The sequence below is a fragment of the Pan troglodytes genome, chromosome 10 (genome assembly GCF_028858775.2).
Source record: "Pan troglodytes isolate AG18354 chromosome 10, NHGRI_mPanTro3-v2.0_pri, whole genome shotgun sequence".
Taxonomy (NCBI): Eukaryota; Metazoa; Chordata; class Mammalia; order Primates; family Hominidae; genus Pan; species Pan troglodytes.
Window position 1 is genome coordinate 62,959,294 of NC_072408.2, and position 12,542 is coordinate 62,971,835.

The 12,542-nt window shown below is 41.2% G+C and overlaps 1 protein-coding gene across 9 annotated transcripts in view; it reads right to left on the reverse strand.

Annotated features, from left to right (window-relative positions):
* FGD4 (FYVE, RhoGEF and PH domain containing 4) overlaps positions 1-12,542 on the reverse strand; it is a 247,236-nt gene that overhangs the window by 118,108 nt on the left and 116,586 nt on the right. The window lies entirely within an intron of this gene.

The window sequence follows — 12,542 nt, forward strand, 5'->3', positions numbered from 1 at the left end:
GCAGGGGGTGGTGCTTGTCGGAGGCTCGGGCCGCACAGGAGCCCATGGAGTGTGTGGGAGGCTCAGGCATGGCGGGCTGCAGGTCCCGAGCCCTGCCCCGTGGGAAGGCAGCTAAGGCCCGGCGAGAAATCGAGCACAGCGCCGGTGGGCCAGCAGTGCTGGGGGACTCAGTACACCCTCTGCAGCCACTGGCCCGGGTGCTAAGTCCCCCATTGCCCGGGGCCAGCAGGGCTGGCTGGCTGCTCCGAGTGCGGGGCCCACCAAGCCCACGCCCACCCGGAACTCCAGCTGGCCTGCAAGCGCCGCACACAGCCCCGGTTCCCGCTCGTGCCTCTCCCTCCACACCTCCCTGCAAGCTGAGGGAGTGGGCTCTGGCCTTGGCCAGCCCAGAAAGGGGCTCCCACAGTGCAGTGGGGGACTGAAGGGCTCCTCAAATGCCACCAAAGTGGGAGCCCAGGCAGGGGAGGTGCTGAGAGCAAGCGAGGGCTCTGAGGACTGCCAGCACGCTGTCACCTCTCAAAAGCAAATGAACCACAGCTACACATCAACATAGGCCATTCTCACAAACAATGTGGAATGAATAAAGTACACAGAATAAAGTACAATTCCAGTTACATATGGTATATACTTTTAAAACATTCCAAAATGTTGTTATGGACACATAGCCATATGTGGTGTGATGTTATGATTTTTGTCCACAGTTCTGGTTCATAACTCTCACAGCCTTGTTATGAGGCTGGAGCACTTTACACCTCAGAAAATAATCTCTCTCTTTGCCCTCCTTGCACCTGCCCAAGCCAGGACTCCAATCTGATTGTTGGGTCACAAAACCCTCATTCTGGAGAGGGAGAAAAGCAAAGGTACACTAGACAACAATTTCAGGATGGCAGATACCTCTGGTGGGGAGGCATAGGGAGTAGAAAAAGAAAGAAGAACACAGGGGCTTCAAATGTATTGGTAACATCCTAATTCTTGAAGTCTGTTTTGCTCTTGTTCTTTAAACAATCTTTAGAGACATATACATAAACACACAAGTTAGTATATGCATAAGATATTTCATACTAAACAACAGCACCTCATTGTTTACATTTTGTATTTTCCTAATCAACAATTTCTATGTTTATAAATGTTTATTAGTCATTTTTAAAAAGCTTCTGTAATCTCTGTGCTCATTTTTCTTTTTTTTGAAACAGTGTCTCACTCTGTCACCCAGGTGGATCGCAGTGGTGTGATCACAGCTCACTGCAGCCTTGACCTCCCATGCTCAAGCAATCCTGCCACCTCAGCCTCTTAAGTAGCTGAGACTACAGGCACATGTCACCATGCCCAGATAACTTTTCATTTTTTTGTAGAGTCAGAGTCTCCCTGTGTTGTCAAGGATGATCTCAAACTCCTAGGCTCAAGCGGTCCTCCCATCTTGGCCCCCCAAAGTGCTGGGATTGCAGGCGTGAGCCTGCCACATATTTTTTTCTGTTTTTTTTTTTTTTAATTTGAATTATAGCTGTCTTTAAAGGAGTTCATATCACAAATATTTTCTCCAAATTTGTTATGTTTCTTATCAAATCTTGCTTTTATACTAATTCCAGGTAATTTATCTTTTTTTTTTTTTTTGAGACAGAGTCTCCCTCTGTCGCCCAGGCTGGAGTGCAATGGCGTGATCTCGGCTCACTGCACCCTCCTCCTCTGGGGTTCAAGCAATTCTCCTGCCTCAGCCTCCCGAGTAGCTGGGACTACGGACTGACGCCACCACGCCTGACTAATTTTTTGTATTTTTAGTAGAGATGGGGTTTCACCGTGTTAGCCAGGATGGTCTTGATCTCCTGACCTCGTGATTCGCCCGCCTCGGCCTCCCAAAGTGCTGGGATTACAGGCATGAGTCACCGCACCTGGCCAATTTATCTTACTTCTAAGCACAAACATGGTGTTTAATTATAACTATTATTATTTTTACTATTAATTTCTTTGGATTCCAGTAGATCAGTGCCAAGTGGCTATTCAAACCGGAAGAACTATGTATTTTCTCTTTTTTGAGACAGAGTCTTGCTCTGTCGCCCAGGCTGGAGTGCAGTGGCAGGATCTCAGCTCACTGCAAGCTCCGCCTCCCGGGTTCACGCCATTCTCCTGCCTCAGCCTCCAGAACAGCTGGGACTACAGGTGCCTGCCACAACGTCCGGCTAATTTTGTTTTTGTATTTTTAGTAGAGTCGGGGTTTCACCGTGTTAGCCAGGATGGTCTCGATCTCCTGACCTCATGATCTGCCCGCCTCGGCCTCCCAAAGTGTTGGGATTACAGGCGTGAGCCACCGCACCCGGCCCAGAGCTATGTATTTTCTGAATGTAAATCATTCACTTAAATGCAAGCAGATAAAAGTTTATTTTTCTTCTCTGCTCCATCCCTCCGTGTCAGTCCCTCAGCTTCATCCACCTGCAAACAGTAAATGCTTTGTGTAGCATTTTAGAGTCCTTTAACCCCATCTCTTTCATCCATACCTACCATGACAGTCCTCGGTCCACCCATATACAGTTCTAGTTCTGAGGTTGTCATGTATTGCTAGCTTAAAACTACTACATTAATGAGTACAGAGTTTCAGTTGGGAAGGATGAAAAAATTCTAAAGATGGATGGTGGTGGTGGCTGTACTACAGTATAAATGTATTTAATGCCACAGAACCACACACTTAAAAATATTCAAAATAGTAAATGTCATGCACATTTTACCACACTTTCAAAAACTGCAAACATTTTCTGCCATAAATTTATGCTCCCCAACCTCAGCAGCCTCTCCTTGCTTCTTCCCAGCTTCTATGCTCATGCTTAGTCAACTCTATGATAGATACTCCACTGCTTGTACTATTCCTCTCTGTTCTCTTTTTTCACTCTCTGCTCTGGGGAACAGACCCAGGAGGGGGTTTACAGCTACTCCACTATGCAGAAGATTCCAGTACCAAGTTCCCTTTTCAGTTCATGCTCTCCTTCCTAAATGTCCAGATAGCTACCTCCTTCACTGAAGAAGGGAAGATTGAACTTTATGTTGAAGGATAAGTAGGATTTCATTAGGCATCAAAAGGAGGGAAAGGATATTATTTCAGGCTTTGTAGCAAGGAAATTGGTGGCAGACTTGCAAACACTGTGGTTTACAGAAGTGTTCATCAGTGCCTGCCAAAAGCCTCAGTGGCTGCATACTGCACTTAGAACGCAATCTCAATTTCACAGAAGGCCTGAAGGCTCTACCCCTCATCTCTTGCCACTTTGCTTTCAAAATATGGTCCCTAAACCATGCTCCCTCTATCAATCACCCAAGGTTTTGAGAAGGAAGTCAAGAAAAAATGTTTTCATAAATTTCCACAGGAACCTATTATTTTTTCCAACTTTGAAATAACCATGCAGCTTCCAGAAAAGGCTCCTCTGAGACTTAAAGAAAATAAAACGTTAGTTCTGCCCCTGCCAGGTCAGACAAAGGATAAAGTACAGTCAGTTACTTGCTACTAACTTGAGAGAGAAGAAGGAAGGCTTTCATTTCTCTATTTTTTGATGAGCTGCCTGATCCAAATTTCTTCTAATTATCATCTTCCTTCCCCCAAGACCCTAACGCACAGCTTGCTGGGGTAACAGCAGCGACTTGGGCCTTTTGTGTTGGCCCGAATATTCTTAAAGGCCAAATTCAGAATGTGGAAAGAAAAGATACCCTAAATATAACGAGGATCTTCCTGTCTTTTGCAAATCATCCACTCTACGTATCCACCCCCACCCACAACAGATAATGATAATCTTACACATGCAGTTTCTTTTTTAATACAATCTCAGAAGTATATTACAGTAATAATATTCCAAAGAAAAAAGAATATTAGTAGATGCAAATTTAGTCAGCTTTTAAATATCTTTGTAAGTTACTGAATTTGTGGTAGGAAATAAGGTCAAAGATAAAAAGGGAACTAATTTTTTAAAAAACAGCTCATTTCCATCATATGCATGTTTAAATGGGTACTAAATAAATTATACATTTATTTGCTTGGAATTTTCTAATTATTATTTTGGCAATCTATATATTGTCAACTTTAGTAATCATGTTGAAACAAACAGGTCTTCGGTACTATGCTAAGGATTATAAAATACCTATATAGCCTTTAAGACACAACAGTTCATCAGTAGTGGAACTTAAATAATCTCGTATTAGTAAACAGTTCACTGTTCATGGAGTATGGCTTATCTTCATCCTCTGCACAGGATAGCAGAGGCAAATGTTATTTGCCACAAATGGGTAAGGATTCGAGTTTAAAACAGCAGAAATTAGAGTAACCTATGGCAAACTAGAAAACAATATTTTTTAAAGTAAATGCTAAAACTCAAAAACATTTAAAATCCCTTCTAAAGATGTTGTATTTGTTTATTTACAAAGAATTACTGAGCCCCATATGGGACTCAATATAGTATACGGGACACATTGTTAGGGACTTGGGAATGTTTTTTATAAAGTCCTGCCCATCAGTTCAGCCACACCAGCTTTTTCAGTTCCTGTGACGTTAAGGTCTCTACATATGACTAAGTCTAATTATTCCCTATGGGTTGTTTCCTTTGAACATTTCTTCACAAACGTAATTAAATATTCATGCAATGTCCTTTTTTTTTTTTTTTTTTTTTTTGAGATGGAGTCTCGCTGTCGCCAGGCTGGAGTGCAGTGGTGCGATCTTGGCTCACTGTAACCTCCGATTCCCTGGTTCAAGCAATTCTCCTGCCTCAGCCTCCCGAGTAGCTGGAATTAGAGGCATGCCAGCTAATTTTTGTATTTTTAGTAGGGACAGGGTTTTGCCACGTTGGCCAGGATGGTCTCGATCTCCTGACCTCGTGATCCACCCGCCTCGGACTCCCAAAGTGCTGGGATTACAGGTGTGAACCACCGCGCCCAGCCTGCAATGTCCTTTTTTCTAGAGGACAGGGACCCTGTCTGTCCTGTTCATTATTATGGGTCCCATGCACATTGTTTTCAAACACTTTATACAGTCTTATTAAATAGTTCCTTCTCGAGGAACCAAAGGGAGAGCAAACAAGTAAAATAGTAATTGACAAGTTTGACTGAGGCTCTGTGACTGCTGGAGGTACAGAGCGGAGGGTAAGAGAAGGCTTTCTAGAATACTTTATCTCTAAACTTCTTGAGGGCACATCCCTGTCAGAATAAATCCTGGGCATGCATCCCCTAGTATGTATATTCGCACACAATGTAGGTATGAGTTAGATACAAGCATTCCTGCATTAAGATACACACTTTAAAACACAAAAATAGGCCGGGCGCAGTGGCTCATGCCTGTAATCCCAGCACTTTGGGAGGCCGAGGCAGGTGGATCACGAGGTCAGGAGATCGAGACCATCCTGGCTAACACGGTGAAACCCTATCTCTACTAAAAATACAAAAAAATTAGCCAGGCGTGGTGGTGGGCACCTGTCATCCCAGCTACTCAGGAGGCTGAGGGAGGAGAATGGCGTGAAACCGGGAAGCAGAGCTTGCAGTGAGCCAAGATTGCACCACTGCACTCCAGCCTGGGCAACACAGTGAGACTCCATCTCAAAAAAAAAAAAAAACAAAACCCCACAATAGAACTTAAAATAGGGCGAGGTAAAGGTAAAAATACTATTGTTAAGAGAACAATGTGACTGAATCTGCTTGTTTTTAAAAAATCTTTTAAGGTAAATGCTAAAACTCAAAAACATTTAAAATCTCTTTAAAGCTCTTGTATTCGTTTATTTAAAAAGAAATTGTAAAATATTTCACAATACAGCAATTTGGAAGAGTAAATCTATCTCAGTTTACTTCCATACTTAGTTTCAATGACTGCCATGAAGAGAGATTCATCGTCCTAAAGGAAAGAAGTCTATCACTGGATGCACTTACTAAGTCACAATACCTATTTTTAAATACCATCTACCAGTTATACAAAGGTTTTTCTCAAAATTATTCTGGCAAATTTCCATCTATAGTAATATCTCAGAAGATATTACATTATTTTTCAAAACTTACTCTAAAACATACTAAAACTATTTCAAAGATTTTTTATTTTATTTTATTTTGAGATGGAGTCTTGCTCTGTCACCCAGACTGGAGTGCAGTGGCATGATCCCAGCTCACTGTAGCCTCTGCCTCCTGGGTTCAAGTGATTCTCCTGCTTCAGCCTCCCAAGTACATGGGACTACAAGTGCACACCACCACGCCCAGCTACTTTTTGTATTTTTTTCTTTTTTAGTAGAAACGGGGTTTCACCATCTTGGCTAGGCTGGTCTCGAACTCCTGACCTCAAGTGATCTGCCTGCCTTGGCCTCCCAAAGTGCTGGGATTACAAGAGTGAGCCACCGTGCCCAGCTTCATTTTTTTATTTTATTTTATTTTTAAGCAGAGGCAAGGTCTTGCTGTGTTGCCCAGGCTGGTCTCGAACTCCTGGCCTCAAGTGATCCTCCTGACTCAGCCTCCCAAAGTGCTGGGATTACATGTGTGAGCCAGTGCACCTGGCCGAAGATTTTTAAAGACAGTTAAAAAGATCTGTATGTAAGTTTGAGTGTACTTGCAGAAATAAGTTTTTTAAAAAATAAGATTTTAAAAATAAAAGATACATCCATTGTAGTGATAAAATTACACAATAATGGAACATTTCCAAACAATCATTTCAAAAATGCTCTGTCTATAGTGTACTTTTCTGCTGCTCCTGATTGCAGTTACTTTCTAACTCATTCAAATGTCACCTGTACCTCAAAGGGACAGACTGTTTTCCAAATATATCTGCTAAGTAAGAACCTGCTAAATATTTACTGACAGACACTTGTCTTCACATGAAAGGTTAGCAAATGGGCACATGGTGGGGGCGGCGGCGGGGAGGCTTTTTTTTTTTTTTTTTTTTCCTGAGACGGAGTTTTGCTTTTGTTGCCCAGGCTGGAATGCAATGGCATGATCTTGGGCTCACTGCAACCTCTGCCTCCCTGGTTCAAGCGATTCTCCTGCCTCAGCCTCCCGAGTAGCTGGGATTACAGGCATGTGCCACCACACTTGGCTAATTTTTGTATTTTTAGTAGAGACAGAGTTTCTCCATGTTGGTCAGGCTGGTGTCGACCTCCCAACATCAGGTGATCTGCCTGCCTCGGCCTCCCAAAGTGCTGGGATTACAGGCGTGAGCTGCCGTGCCCGGCCCATTTTTTTTTTCTTTTGTAAAGAAAAAGATGCAATATCTTTAGTCTCACAACTTGTTTAAATATCGTGCCATTAAATAACTTATGATGTTTGTGGTCACTTATTACCAAGTATTGCCAGAATTCCACTATCTAAAATAACATCATCTCAGTCCACCTAACCAGCCATGCTTAAAATGCCATGGACACAAAAACAGACAAGTGAGCTTGCATTGTCCAGTCTCGGTTCTCTCCTCAGAATTCCATACATATACCATATAGATAGATGTATCTGACACATAGATGGAAAAAAATGCTAGAAAAAGGACAAAAATATTAGGAATGCCAGGGCTGGTTTTTCGTTGTTGTTTTTTGAGATGGAGTTTCACTCTTGTTGCCCAGACTGGAGTGAAATGGCGCTATCTTGGCTCACCACAACCTCCGACTACCGGGTTCAAGCGATTCTCCTGCCTCAGCCTCCCAAGTAGCTGTGATTACCGGCATGTGCCACCAGTATCGGCTAATTTTGTATTTTTAGTAGAGACGGGGTTTCTCCTTGTTGGTCAGGCTGGTCTTGAACTCCAAGGTCTAGTACCTGCTTCCTGCTCTCCAAGTGTTCATCTTTTGCACCCTGTAGGGCACACCACCCTTCATAGAACATTGCTCCATAGAAGGCATCTCCTAGAATGTAGGCAGTAGTCATGTTCCTAGACAGATAGTCTTTCACAAGAATCTTGTACATGTTGTCTACACACATCAATCCTGAAGTTAGTCCTAAAACTTAGTAAGTCATAAAGCTGACATAAATATGCTATAGCACCAATGTTAAAACTATGATGATGGCAGAAAGTAGGCGGAATAAACAGTAAATGTTACATGCAAAAAAATACTAATGATATTGGGGGTTGGGTGGGAGGGAATCTCCAAAATGATTTCAAGTTGAATTCTTCCAAAACTTTTTTTTTTGAGACAGGGTCTCACTCGGTCACCCAGGATGGAGTGCAGCAGCATGGTCTCGGCTCACTGCAGCCTCAACCTTTCAGGCTCAAGCAATCCTCCCACCTTAGCCTCCCAAATAGCTGGGACTGCAGGCACATGCCACCATGCCAAGCTAATTTTTTTGTAGAGACAGGGTTTCACCTTGTTGCCCAGACTGGTCTCAAACTCCTGGGCTCAAGCAATTCTCCTGCCTTGGCCTCTCAAAGTTCTAGGATTACAGGAGTGAGCAGCTGTGCCTGGCCCTAAGACTAATCATATCTCCTACACATCAGTCTAGATACGAAGACTACCTAATCCTGTAGTTTGATTCTGGGACATCAACTATGATACTGAAAATTTCATTAAACTAAGGATGACATTAAATTATAATGTAAAAGTAATGATAATTTAATAAGGATATATGTGTAAAAAATTAATCTCCATATAATAAAGACACAATTTTTTTTAGACTTTGACCAGAAAAAAATGGCTTTAAATTATAAAATCCAGTGCTGAAGACATCGTTACCTCAAGCACTCACAGTAGCAGGTAAATTGAAATGACAATTGAGAAGGCAACATGGTAATACCTGTTGCATGCCAGAAAACTGCGTATCATCCACCTGTGACGCCTGGGCAAGCTATCCTAATCAAAGAGCTATATGCATAAAGATGAATGTAATGCCATTTAAAACAGAGAACAATTAGAATTAACCTAACAGTTTAACAAAACTATTTTTATAATTATACTCTGGCACCCAAAACAAGCTCAGCTCAAAGCACAAAGAAGGCATACAAATACTTGCTGATTTGAATGTGTTAATAAAGAAGCTTCACTAAGCATCTAGGAACTTTTTGGGTACCCACTAACTACGCTAGACCTGAAATTGCCCGATTTAAATTATCATCATTTCCAGATCTACTACAGTATTACGGAGTGATATTCCTAATATTATGTCTTAGATATGTATTCATTAGATAAAATTACCATCTTAAATCAAAGTGCCAAGTTTCCCATTCTTTTCCTCATTTAAATAATAAATTAAACTTTTGGTACCTTCATAGATCAGTGGCATTTTACTGGAAAATAATTTTTATTCTTATCATTTACAAACAACCCACCTAATAACTACCCTGGGATTTTACCACATAAGCCACCATGCCTGAGATATTTATTCTGTTAAAATAAAACTTTATTCTATGTTAAATGTGAGAGTTTATGCCAAAAGTGCTAACAGACTGCTTCATCATTTGCACATTTTACAGTTTACATATGCATCAATGTAAGCATATATATTTACAACAGATAACTTGTCAGTGACACCATTACCATTATTTCTATTAATCAAGATGCTGTCTAAAAGTCCATGGATACTCAAAGTAAATAGGAAATACTGATGATACTAACCACAACTTAAAAAGGGAAGTTAGGCCAGGCATGGTGGCTCATGCCTGTAATCCCAGCACTCTGGGAGGCTGAGATAAGAGAATCGCTTGGGCCTGGGAGTTTGAGACCAGCCTGGGCAACAGAGTGGAACTCCCTCTCTATAAAAAAAATTTAAAAATTAGCCAGGCATGGTGGCGCACACCTGGAGTAATCCTCCTGCCTCAGATGCTCAGGAGTCTGAGCAGGTGAAGGCTGCAGTAAACTGATTGTGCCACTCCACTCCAGCCTGGACAACAGTGAGATCCTGTCTAAAAAGCAAAAGGGAAATTAGTTCCAGTTTGCTGCCTAATTCTAATCACCTGAAATCCCCCACCCCCCAATTGTTGTTGTTATTTTTCTCCTGGTTTCTGAGAATGGTTTTGCTTTTGGCAATTTTACTTATTACATCATGCACTAATTTGGGATTAACAGTTTGTTATTTATTAAAATCAAGTTACTGGTTGAAGACTGGGTTCAATTTCTTCAATACGATTGTCACGTTTGTTGAAAGCTTATTTGCCTGCCCTTTTAAAAGGTGTATTGCATTCAAAACCATAGTTTTCAATTTATCCTATCTTCCTCTGTGGGATTTTGGCCCATATCCATCCCTGATCATTTTTATATTCAAAAGACACAAGTACCTACATATACCTGCAAAAATACAGTTTCCATCTGCCCATGTCTCTTTTATCACTTATGTAAAGGAGGTATAGGCAGTTCATAATTAATTCAAGAGGAAACAAGGAAATGAAGTTGTTTGAAGTGGCACAGCATGTGCAATGCTCAATGTCAGTGCAGATATCTGAAAAGAACAGGAGGGGCAGGCAGGAGAGCAGATTTTCAAGCCAAAACAAATATGTATTTTAAAATAAGATTTTGGTTTCATTTAAAAAGATTATTTATTGTTGATTGTAACTCAGCCCTACGGTCTATGATACCTTTCAAATTCCTTAGTGATTCTCAAACACCTTAGGAAGTCTGCTTGAGACTCATTCTTTTCCTCATTGCTTCCATTAGGTGCTTTATCTAGCACATTCTATGTGCTGGGCTTTGTGCAATCATCTGGGAGCACAACAATGACCAGGACAAAAACCCATGACCTTCAATGGCACCCAATCTAATCAGAGAAATCTGGACAAGAATGGAGCAAGAACCACAAGATTTGAGCAGGAGCTGTGGAATTCTCCTTATTGGAGTGGGGCCCTTTCCAGAAGCAGGGACAGTGGAGCTGGAGCAAGGTGGTATAGTCCCTGTTCTAATCCCATGGTGTTGTGCCACTCCTTATCTTCCCATTGTTGAAATGGGATTGGTAATTTTAATAAGTTCCTTTAAAGTTTTCCTTTAGCCTTAGTTCTGTTCAATCTAAATGTTAGTATGGGTTCTGTGCTGAGCCAAAAGCTGGGGATATAAAGTGAGTAAAATAGTTCCTGGGGCTGGGAGTGGTGACTCAGGCCTTTAATCTCAACACTTTGGGAGGCTGAGGCAGGCAGATAGCTTGAGTCCAGGATATCAAGGCCAGCCTGGGCAACATGGTGAAAACCCCATATCTACAAAAAATTAGCTAGGCATTTAGCAATATGAAATTTATTTTTGGTTAAGGTATGCATCCCTTTTAAACAAATGGATAATACATTTTCCCGACAATGTTTAGTAAACAATCTGCAATTCAGGCCATTGATTTGAGATGTCAACTTTATCTTACATTGAATTTTTATAAATACGTAAAATATATCCTTTAATAAAATACATCCTTTCTGTTAAAAAAAAATTAGCTAGGCATGATGGTGTACACTTGTAGTCCCAGCTACACAGGAGGCTGAAGCAGGAGGATTGCTTAAGCCCAGAAGTTCGAGGCTGCAGTGAGCCACAATCACGCCACCGCACTCCAGCCTGGGAAACAGAGTGAGACCCTGTCTCAAAACAAAAACAAAAAGCTTCCTGGCCTCAGGAACACAGTCTATTTGGGGAGAGAGACAAGACAAGAGCCAACTGAAAATATGTTAATGATAGATAAAAATCATGAGGGCTTCAAGAGCTCAGAGAAGACTAACATGGCTGAGGGAAAAGGTTTATTGGGAAAGTGGTATATAGTTGAGAAGCCCAATTAACACTGAAATACTTCCTTCTTACATTTCAAAAAAAGAAAACCAACATCTTATGGCCATTTCTTGCCTCAACATTCACACTGCTTCTGTATTGTATAACTGAAATGTCTATCACTAAACAAACTGATTGACTGGATAACATGAATATATATCCATTAGTTTTTCTAAGTTATATTGTGAGCTCAGAAGATCCCTGTTTTATTCTCTGCTTTCACCGTACAGCAAGGGTACAGTCACCTGTTGATAGGCAACAATTAATTTTAAATGGTAGAGAGGTATAGAATTTGAAGTGTGATGTATGAAGAGAAACTGGAAGTTTGCTTTGAAATATTTGATTTTCTTTTTATTGTTACACTTTACTTTTTCATAAAAGGGAAACTAATACTGTTTATCAGACTATGAATATATTGGATTTCTATGGTATTTATTTGCAAAATTGTAAAGAATACAAATTTCATACATACATTTAAACCAGTTATTATAAACCGGTGATGAGGTATTTACTGCAGTTCCTGAGGCAAACATAGGATCCAAGTCTGCTTCCCTCACAGTATTCCTTATATTAGCCAATGCATCATCTAGCCAACTATCCAAGCTGGAAACTTCAGAGCTGTTCCTGACACTTTCCACTCCTTTACCCCATCTACACATCCAATTAATCACTAAGTCCTGGCACTTTTACTCCTACAATTTCTCAATTCCTTCTCTCTTCTACATCCTTGTGCCAGTCTTAATTCAGAGGACTCATCATCTTTCTCCTGTACCATCTGCTCCTCATCAAAATGCTAAAGCTCCTGCACCTTGCAACCTTAGCCCCTCCTCCGCAGTTCCATCAGAGTCATCTTCCCAAAATGTACAAAGAACCATGTTGCCTGGCAGCTTAAAAATT